Here is a 10,726-nt window from a genome sequence, read left to right on the forward strand (position 1 = left end):
CACCTGGGGAAGAAGCTGGAAGGGGCCACTCAATTTTAAACCTTCTCCAGAATAAAGATGATCTATGGAGACGGATAGGTCCTAGTGATGTGCGCATAGAACCTGTAGTTAACAATACTGTATTGTACACTTAAACCTTTGCTAAGGGGGTAGATTCTTTGGTAAGTATTCTTATCACACACCAAATAATAATTATGATGAAGAAAGAGGGCAGGAGGAACCTTTTGGAGGGGATGGGTATATTTAGGACATAGATTGTCATTATGATTTCACAGGGCATACTTATAACCAAATGCATCAAGCTGTATTAAATACGTGCCGCTTCTGTATCCCAATCATACCTCAATAAAGTGGTTAAAAAATAAATAAACAGATGGTCTGCTGAACCACTCTCAACATCCACTCTTTTACAGGACAACATTTTCTGCAATGCAGGACCCTAAATGAAATCCTGGACCAGAAAAAGGATATTAGTTGGGACAATTGGAGAAGTTTGAATAAGGTCTGGACAATCAGTTCAAAGTATTGTCAGTGTTAAATCCCACACTATATATACATAGGATGTTAATACCGAGGGAAGTTGGTAAAGGGGACAGTAAGGCCTATAGGGACTCCATGTTCTATTTTTGCAACTCTCCTGTAAATCTAGATTTATATCAAAATCAAAAGTTAATTTTTGAAATCAGGACAGCATTTGAATTCAGCTGCCTAGTAAATCTTAGTCTATGGCACTTGCTTAAACACTTTACATCACAGTCCTGAAAGCAAAGTTTAAGTTACTCTCATACCAATGCTGATCAAGCTTTGCTTCGGGAAAAACAAACCATTCCTTCACTCAGCAAGCATTTTCCCAGGGCCCACCATATTCTGGCTCCCATATGTGGTATTTGCTGCTGAATAAGTGGTGCTCGCTTCCTCCAAGCCCGCCTTGGAAATGTCCATCAAAGGGGGCATTCCTTTGACTTAAGACATGACTCTGACCTAAAGCAAAGATAGTTCTGGGAATTTGCCAAAGGAAATAATCCAAAAAGTGTACAAACTCTTATGTATAAAAGCTGCTCACCAGTGCATTACTTCCAAGGGTAAAAATTCAGAAACACCTTAGTGTCCAACAAGGGGGGAATTGTCAAGTACATTATGATTCAATGTGTGTAGCAGAGTACAGTCACTACGTGGGGAACTGTTCAAATAAAAGCGAAGGGGGAAACCGCAGGAAACAAAGTTGTACATATTGCAAGATTTCGGCAGTGAGGAAACAATGTCAAACTTCCCGTACTACTGTGGGAACTGGGTGTGTTTTTCCCAACTTTCTGCACTTTTTTTTTTGTAGTTCTCTGCAGAAGAAAAAGAGCCCAGATTACTTTTAAAATCAGATGGACTGTGGAGCTGGAGCTCCATTAGTGGAACAGTTTCAAGGGTTCCCCTCGCGAGGTCTGTGTGGCAGCGGGCAGAGGGTGGGAAAGGGGCACAGAAACAGTGCTGGGGGGGGCAGGAACAGGGACCTGGCTGTGACCAGAGGCACACGGTTCCGGGGGAGCAGGGAGGACCAACACAACGACCTCCTTCCTTCCTCCCTCCTTCCTCCAGCAGGCGCTCCCCGGAGGCACCCTAAGCACAAACCAAGGGAGGCCCATGCCAGCTTCCAGAAGTCGTCTATGCAGAAGGGACTTCTGGGTGGGAAATGGGTCCTCACAGCCAGGCTGCCAATAGGGTTGGGGGAGAGGAGGAAATCCCACACCTGGAAAAGCATCTCCAGGAAACCATCTTCAGGGGGAAAGTCCTGGAGTTGAGGACAAGTGCCGAGGAGAGAGAAGGAAACGAAGGTTACCTGGCACACCAAGGTGGACCCACTCGGTCATTCATTCAAAAAACCTCTACGCCGCGCCTACTCAGTGGCAGCCACAGCACTGCCCAAAACAGCGCGGACCCAAGCGGATAAGGGGAGATCAAAGGCAGGAGAGGTTCACTTTCTGTTCAGGTCTCAAGACTAGGTCTCCTTCCCGCGTTGGCCCGGAAGCCTCTTCCATTAACGAGCTGCGCTGGGGGGAGGTGGGCCGAGGCGCTGGTGGCTGTCCTGCACCGAATCCCTGCCACCCACCATCCATTCAGAAAGCCTTCACCGCACCATCCCAGCGTCCGCCTGACAGGTGGCCCAGTCTTTGCATAAAACCACTCACCCAAGAACCGGCGACCAGAGACATCCAGACACCACCCCCCACCCCGTCCCCCAACGGTGAGAGAGGCTCAGCCTGGTCACCACCTCCAAGCGCTGCGCCCCAGGTGCGCTCTGGGTCACCGAGTGGTCACCGCTCCCAAAGTAACGGGCCCAGGAGGGCGATGCGGTGAGGCGGTAAGCACAGGGGCCGCGCGCGGGCGCGCCAAGGACGCGGGAGCCGTTCCCCAGGCTGAGCTTCTGCGCCGCGGGGCAGCCAGGCTTGGCGGCATTGGGGACTGAAGGGCAGTGACCGAGGACGCCGGGGACGCGCGCGACCACCGCGAAGCAGGCGAATCAGCTCCGCCTGGGGGCGGAGGGATGGCTAAGAGAACCTCCGAGAAGATGTCAGTTACAACCCAAAACGGGAGACGAAAGCGATGCGGGAGATGGGGACGGGGACAATTCAAATCCCCACCCTCGAAGCGCAGAGAAACCTACCTCCAGGTCAGAGGCCCGACTGTCAAGCAGAATGAATCAATCCGCCGTGGAGACGTGAATCTTCGTAGCCCGGCTCATACGCACCAAGTAATCCACGTTTGGGTATCCGCAGGCCCCATCCCATTCCCCACCTTCCATTCAAAACCAAAGGCAGCCCCGGCCTCGGCCCTCGGGAGCCGTGGAGATCCGGGGTTTCGCTGGAGGGATTCCCAAGGCGCCGCGTTCCCGGGCCTGGGGGCGAGCGCGCGACGCGAGCAGGGCCGCGCGGATCCGGCGAGCGCATCTTGCTTCCTCCCGCTCGTAGAGTACCGAGCGCGTCCGCAGCCCCTTGCCTTTCTTCACTGCGCATCGCCAGCGCGAACACAGATCCTTGCCGGGAAGCCCTCTGCCCAGTGCGGGAAAGCGCCAGGTGCAGATCCGCTCTCGGCCTCGGGTTTGCAGGTCCGGGAGGCATACGGTGGGTGGTCTCGGGGAACGAAAGGCCGGGGAGGAAGAGCGCGGCGGGGGACGCCAGCTGGGCTGGTCGCAACCTCCTAGGGAGCCCGCAGCCCCGCGCGGCCGCGCCGCCTCCGCGCTCTGCCGGCCGTCGGGCCATTTGGCGCCTATATACGAGCGGGACCGAGGAGAGGCGGGGCAGGCCGGGCGGGGTGGGTGGAGCGCCGGGAAAGGGCGACCAGGCGGCCGAACTGCGCCCTGGGAAATGTAGTTGTTTTCCGAAATACTACCAATACCGAGCCCAGGTAGGAAGTGCTGGGGGCGCAACAGCTGTCCTCCCCTGCGCCCTTTCTTCGTGGATAAGGCTAGGATTCCAGCCCCGCTGCCAACTCTTTTGGGTCTAGGCTGGCCTTTGTACCCAAGGTGACTCCCACCGAGCCCCTAAAATGCCGCCAAGAGTGACAAACCTTGGTAGGCCCAGAGTCAAACAGAACCAGGTTTGTTGGTTGAAGTCTCCACCTGCCATTAAGCTGTGTGACCTTCAGGGATAAGTTACCGTTCATACTTCATCTGACACCCTTAGTGTCTGCTTCCATAGGGGTGTAGAGGGAGGTGACCACAGTCATTGTTGGGCCACACAGGGCGGCCTGGTCTCCCATCTGCAATGTGAACTGCGTTTCCTTACACTCCTTAAGGCTCCACTTCTGCAAACCAGCTGCCACCCTGAGACCCTCCTAAATTAAAATTCTGGAGCTGCCACTGTCCTTAGGCTTGTGATTCTACAGCTGCCTCCTCATTCATTCAGCTGAGCGCCTGCACGCAGTGGGAGCAGAAAGGCCGGCGTCCCCACTCCAGGAGCTCGCAGTCAAGAGCCAGGAGAAAGCAGCATAGTGATGACTGTGTGGATGTGCAGAGGGCGGTCTGCACCAGGCCACTATCCCTGCCTGGGGACATCAGTCAAGGTGTCCTTGTTGAGTGGCTTCTCTGTGCCATGACCTGGACCACATATGTCCTTCAAGGCTCCTCTGGGACAGCCTCTCTCCCACTCCATTCCAAGGGTGGTTCTCTTCTCTGAACTCCCTTTACACAGTTATCTACCCCATTCATTTGACACTGACAATATGCTATCTTTCACCATTGTTTGTTTATGTATGTGTATTTCTGGCTCCAATAAATTCTAAGTATCATATGGTCAAGGAATATATCATATGCCTTTTTTTAAAGCAAATTACTCAATAGGGGCTCAGTCAACATTAGCTGGTTTCATCTGACTGACAGGTTTACATTGCTAACAAAGTAAATGCAGGTAAATCGGGCTCTTGCAGGTGGACAAACTTACTCATTCCCCACCCTGTACTGAATCAATCTGCAGAAATCTCACCCACAAAGCTCCACCCAAAAGCTTGATATTATAGCAAGCTGCCCAAGCTGGTGGAATTCATGAGCCTGCACCAACATGCCAACATAATTCTACCAGTCAATATTTGTTATGATTCTTGGCTTCATGGGGGTTACAGTTAGTGGTGTTACCAGATATAAAAGGGACAGTGTCTGCTCTAGAAGAGCTAGGAAGAATGGGAGTTGGTAATTTTCTGTCTCTTGACTGATCAATGGTGACCACTCATTCATTCATTCAACAAACATCTATTTGAAATCAAATAAGCACCAAGCACAGTGCTAGGTATTGGGGGATATAACTGCACAGCTGACAGTCAAGGTCCTGGTCCTCATGGGGGAGACAGACAATAAATAAGTGAACACCCAAATTACGTAATTGCAGATGATAAGAAATAAGGAAAGAAAGAAACAGGATAGAAAGCAAAAGCTATAATAGAGGAAAAAGAGGATCTGAGTTGGACAGAGTTTCTCCAAGGAAAGCACAAGTTACAAAACTGATCCAAACTAGATTATGGCTGTGCACACATAACCCTACACCTGAGATGGTGGTGTGAACAACTGATAGAGTCTTAAATGGCATCCTGGGAGGCCAGACTCAACTTGGGCTTTAAAAGCAGAGTCTTTTGGTGAAAGGATAGTGTAATGGTGGCTGAGACAAAGGCTGGGACTTCAAAAAACAGGTGCGTGCTGGGGGGATGATGGGATAAAGCATAGCTCCGCTCTTCTGCTATAGGACACTGTCATGCAGGTGTGATACAGCCCCATGTCCAGGTGAGATGTGACAACCAGCTGTCCCCCACATCTTCCACAGATGGCAAGAAGCTGTTCAACCAAGAGCCCACATTCTCCCCTGGCAATGGAATGGCTTCAGAAAGCCCTAGACACCCGGGTGTGCCAGGACAGGGTGATGCAAGGTATGGGAGCCACCTAGCAGAATCAAATATGGCATCGCATAAAGGGGTGGTGGTGTGGGGGGTTGGGAACCAGAGCCTGGGACTTGTGCAGGGCTCCTCCTCAGGGTGAGCAGGAAGCCCTGCCCAGATTTTGCAAGAAGTTTTTTAATGCAAATGTTCCCAAAGACAGCCAGGTCCAGGCATTCATTCGAGACGCCTGCCTTCTCCCTTCGGTCATTTCTAACATTCCAGGGAGCAGGTCAGATGGCGGGAGATGGGACTGAGCATTGCTGGGAAAGGGCGGTGGCCCCACATACCCTTCCTGCCCTCCAGCTGGGAGCAGGCGCACACCGGCCCTCCCCTTGGAACACTGAGGCCCTGCTTGCTGGAGGTTCTGAAATCAGCCTCCTGACCTACCTCACCCAACACTGAGTTCTGGCTCCTTCTTCTCCCTGACTGAGGAGCTTGAAGGGCTGGGAGGAGCTCGGGAGGGAGTGTCAGGGAGCAAGAGGGCGAATAATGGCTGACATGGGTATCTAAGCCTTCAACTTAGTAGCAGAAGGCACATTCCTGAGGAATGTGTTCAACATTTCATGTTACAGATATAGACAATGAGGCCCAGAGCGGGCAAGAAACTCATCAAGGTCACACAGCAAAGTAACTGCAATCACTGAGAGCTAGGGGAGGGAGCTGACCGGACGGTGGGGTCTTCTTAGTAGACCAGGCTTTCAGGAGAATCAGGAAACACCATTCAGTTCGATGTAATAGTCATGTTCTAAATCAATTAAGCCAGGGATCCCAGGCCCCAAGGTCTTCTTGGGAAGAGGAACCAGCTACTTGTTTTTTGGCAGAAGCCAGCCTCCCTGCAGGAGATGCCCTGATGGAGATGATGTGCATCAATTTGCTGATGCACTTCGTGAACCTGGGTTCTGAGCCCAGCACTAAAGGAGGCCCCCTCCCCCAAGACACGGTTTTGATCAGTATTCATTTATCATCTAAAGACCTGGTGCCAGGAGGCTGAAGATCAAAAGATCTTCAGGCTAATCTGCCATATCACACATAAGATTTTCTATCCAAAGAAAATGAGACTTTAGTCTGATTATCCAGAAATGGGACCTAGCGGGTGTCCCAGGGACTGTCCCTGTGCCCCTGCAGATCACCATGTGACCCATCACTTGGCTGAGACTGCCCCTGGGTAGGAAGATGCCAAGAGAGAAGTACAGAAGGACAGGGGAAGCAAGGAGTGTCAGGGCCATGGCAGGGGCTGGAAGAGCCGCCTTCTCTCTCTGGAAGCTGCGGCTAAGAACCCCAGATGTCTGTCAGAGTGATGTCTGCACCCTTGGGGAGGCACTGTAAATATGCGACCCACTGAAGCACAAAACCCACCAAGGACAGAGTTTAGATATGAGCCTTGATTTCCTCATTAATAAAGCCAGTGATTCCCCTTGGGAAATTCGGATTCTAGCCACTAAATAAACCAGAAAGGCAAATCATTTCTCAGCTAATCCTGAACTGTCCCAGCAGCACGATAGTCCCAATTTCTGCAAAAGCCATCCGTCAACTGTCCGCGGAAAGCTCAAAGACGGAGACTCAGTTCTTGCCTAAGAGATACTATCTGGAGGAAGCAATGAGCTGGAAAGTGCAGCCTGCTCCCCTGCCCCAGCTCCAGTGAGGCTCTGAGGGAGATGGAGCCTGTATAAAAAAGACTGGAAGGCGAGAGAGAGGTGAAGATGGCATACCAACGGGCAGGTGCTTCTGCCTGGAACTCCCCCATGCCCCAGATCTTGGCATGTCTCCCTCATTTATATCATTCAGTTCTCTTCCCACACGTCACCTCCTTCAAAGAGTCCTCTGATCACCATGAGATATCTCCCACCTCCATGTTACCTGCTAACCCAGTACCCTGAGGGCTGGAGGTGGTGGGGACACACCCTGACTCCTTATATGTCAATGAGAAGGGACCCCAGTTGAGTAGCACTTCTGACCTCTTTCTTCATCCTGTCCTCAGGGCAAGTAAACTGATTGTTGAGTCAGAGCCGTGGGTCCAGGTTTCTGGAGGGGGTGCAGTGAATTCATGTGAAGGTGGTAAGGATCAGAGACTGCATTTCAGAAGCAGTCAAGTTCTGAAGTCCCAAAAGTCTGCTCAGAGGACTGCCCCAGGACGACACTGTAAAGGGAACAGAACCCACAGGTAAGCCCCCCTGGTCAAAGTGAGAGGTCCTCCAACCCAGCATTGTTCATTATAAATCTAAATCACCTGTGTGATCCTCAATCTGCCTCTCCCCCAGTGCTTTAAAATCAGGCAGGGCCCACCTAAATGCTTTCCACTGGTATGTAGCTACCAGAGTCTCTGGTTTTCCTCACCTCTGTAGCTCTAGTCCCTAGAGGAGCGCCCAGCAGGAAGTAGGTGCTTATCAGATATTGATAGAGCAAACAAATAATCATTGTTGAGGATCTATTATCTGCTAGGCATATGATAGACTTATCACCTGATCCCTCAACACCTTTTGTGATCAAACCCATTTTGCAGATGAGGAAACTGACATTCAGAGACACAAAGTGACCTTCCCACAGTTACACAGATGACAAGCAGCAGAGCCAGGCCCTGAAGAGCAGAGAGGGGGTCTCATTCCATGGTTTTACTGCAAGTCAAACCACACTGCAAGTTCAACACGAGAAAGTGGACAAATGGAAAGAGCAGATTTTTAATTATTTTTTGACAAAATGACCTTTAACCTACCTATTTTCAAAAATTATCTGAGAAGTAGAATATTCTGATAGACTTATAACAAATAAATAAATTGAATTTTAAAAATAATTTTTAAAAACCTCATATAAAGAAAATGCAAGGACCAAATGGCTTCACGGATGAATACTACCAAACTTTTAAAGAAGAATTAACACTAATCCTTCACAAACTCTTTCAAAAAAGTGAATAGAAGGGATCACTTCCCAACTTACTCTATGAGGTCAGTATTATCCTAATACCCAGTAATACCCAATATTACCTTGTTACCAAAACAAGACAAAGACATCACAAGAAAAGAAAATTAGAAGTCAATATCCCTTATGAACTTAGATGCAAAAATCCTCAACAAAGTGCTAACAAACCAAATCTAGAAACATATAAAAAAGATCATATACCATGACCAAGTATGATTTATTCCAGGCATGCAGAGTTGAATGAATATAAGAAAATCGGTCAATGTAATACACTATCATAATTGAGTAAAGCCACATGATCATCTTTACGCAGAAAAAGCATTTGACAAAATTCAAAACCTTTTCATAATAAAAACACTCAAAAAACTAGGAATTGAAGGGAACTTCCTCAACCTGATTGAGGTCACCTATGAAAAACCCACAGTTAACATCCTATTTAATGGTGAAAGACTAGATGTTTTCTGGTCAGGAGCAAAACAATGATGTCCACTCTCACCACTTCTATACAACTAGGGGTTCTAGCCACAGCAATTAGGCAAGAAAATTAAATAAAGTTACTCAGATTGGAAAGGAAGTAGTAAAACTATTTCTTTGTAAAGGTGACATGATAATAAGTGTTGGTAAGGATGTGGAGAAATTAGGACCCTCATTCACTGCTGGTAGAATGTAAAATGGTACAGTTATTTTGGGAAACAGTCTGGCAATCCTCAAATGATTAAAGACAGCATTACAGCATGACCTAGCAATTCTCCTAGGTGTATACCCAAGAGAATTGAAAGCATATGTCCATACAAAAAGTTGTACATAAATATTCGCAGAAGCACTGGCCATAATAGCAAAAAGTGGAAACAACCCAAATGTGAATAAACTAATTAATAGATCAATGAAAGTGGTACATCCATACCATGGAATATTACTCAGCAACAACACGGTTTGATTCAGCATTGATATATGCAATAACAGGAACCTTGAAAACATCATGCTAAGTGACGAAGACAGACACAAAAGGCCATTTTATTATATGATGCCATATATCTGAAATATCCAGAATAGGCAAATCCATAGATCCACAGAGACAGAAAATGAGCTAATGACTGCCAGGAGCTCAGAGAAACAAAGAACTAAAGGGAGAAGGGAGAAAGGCACCTGTGTGCCTAAGAACACTGTCTCCGAGTGATGGCCTGGCTACATTCTGACATTCCAACTGAACATTGAATAATTTCAATGTTACCTAAGGTAGCAATGAAATAAAATCAATATCATTGAGAATACTTAAAGCAGTTGGAATATAAAATGTAGTGGCAAATTGTAAGATCTAGAAATTTCTAACACAAGGCAGGAACCAAGAAGTGACAGTCTGCTCTCCATTTTTGGCCGTCTGAGTCCCTCTGTTGAGGTGTACTTCCATATATGCACATGATTTCATATTAACTGCTTACTACATTTCTAGTTCACTATGTGACTTTTGGCCAGACACTCAAACTCACCTATAAAATGAAGGGTGGGGCAACATTCTTTCTTGTTCTAAAATCTATGACTTGACCTGGGTTCAACCCAGGCAATCTGGAGCAGTTGAAGCATGACAGACTCTCTGTGTTCTTAAAGGGCATATATTTATTTTAATGAACACAAATTAGAAGCCAGAAATAATGGGTAATACCATCATTAAATAATATTTCTTTCACACCTGAATGCTCATTTAGCAGGGTACTAAATGAGGCAGTGAAATACGCAAAAAGGAGAGATGCAAACCCCTTCAATTTTTGCTCAAATGTTCCATTTTAAAGTCCCCATTTAAAATTACAACTAAGCTGCCAGATCATGAGTGGAGATTCTCTCTACCCTTATTCTACATTTCTTTCTTTCTTTCTCTTTAATTATTTTACTGTGGTAAGAACACTTACCATGAGATTTCCCTCTTAACAAAATTTAAATGTAGAATACAAGTACTGAAACTTGATGCCCATTGATTAGAAATGCCACATTCTCCCTTCCCTCAACCTCTTGGCAATGACCATTCTGCTCTTTGACTCTATGAATGAAACTATTGTAGATACCTCTTATAAGTGAGATCAGGAAGTCTTTGTCTTTCTGTGACTGGCTTATTTCACTTAGCATAGTGTCCTCAGGGCTCATCCACATTGCATATTGCAAAAGTTCCTTTTTTAAGGCTGAATAATATTCCAGTATGTATATATACTACATTTTCTTTATCTGTTCATGTGTCCATAAAAGACCACAGCTAGACAAATAAATCTTGAGACAGAAGACCACAGCTGAGGCCTCATACATAGTGCTTTCAAAATATATTACAAAGCTGCAGTAATCAAAACAGTATGACAGTGGCAAAAGACAGACACATAGACCAATGGAACAAAATAGATAACCCAAAGTACACAGCCAA

At 47.4% G+C, this 10,726-nt stretch overlaps 1 long non-coding RNA gene across 1 annotated transcript in view; it reads right to left on the reverse strand.

The window, feature by feature from the left end:
* The window catches only part of LOC108393355 (uncharacterized), a 142,566-nt gene extending 139,320 nt beyond the window's left edge, over positions 1 to 3,246 (reverse strand). Inside the window, exon 1 of the long non-coding RNA XR_005055701.2 lies at positions 2,654 to 3,246. This is a non-coding gene — a long non-coding RNA (uncharacterized lncRNA). The remainder of the gene's footprint in view (positions 1 to 2,653) is intronic.
* Between the last annotated feature and the right edge of the window lie 7,480 nt (positions 3,247 to 10,726).

The sequence above is a fragment of the Manis javanica genome, chromosome 4 (genome assembly GCF_040802235.1).
Source record: "Manis javanica isolate MJ-LG chromosome 4, MJ_LKY, whole genome shotgun sequence".
NCBI classification, from domain to species: Eukaryota; Metazoa; Chordata; class Mammalia; order Pholidota; family Manidae; genus Manis; species Manis javanica.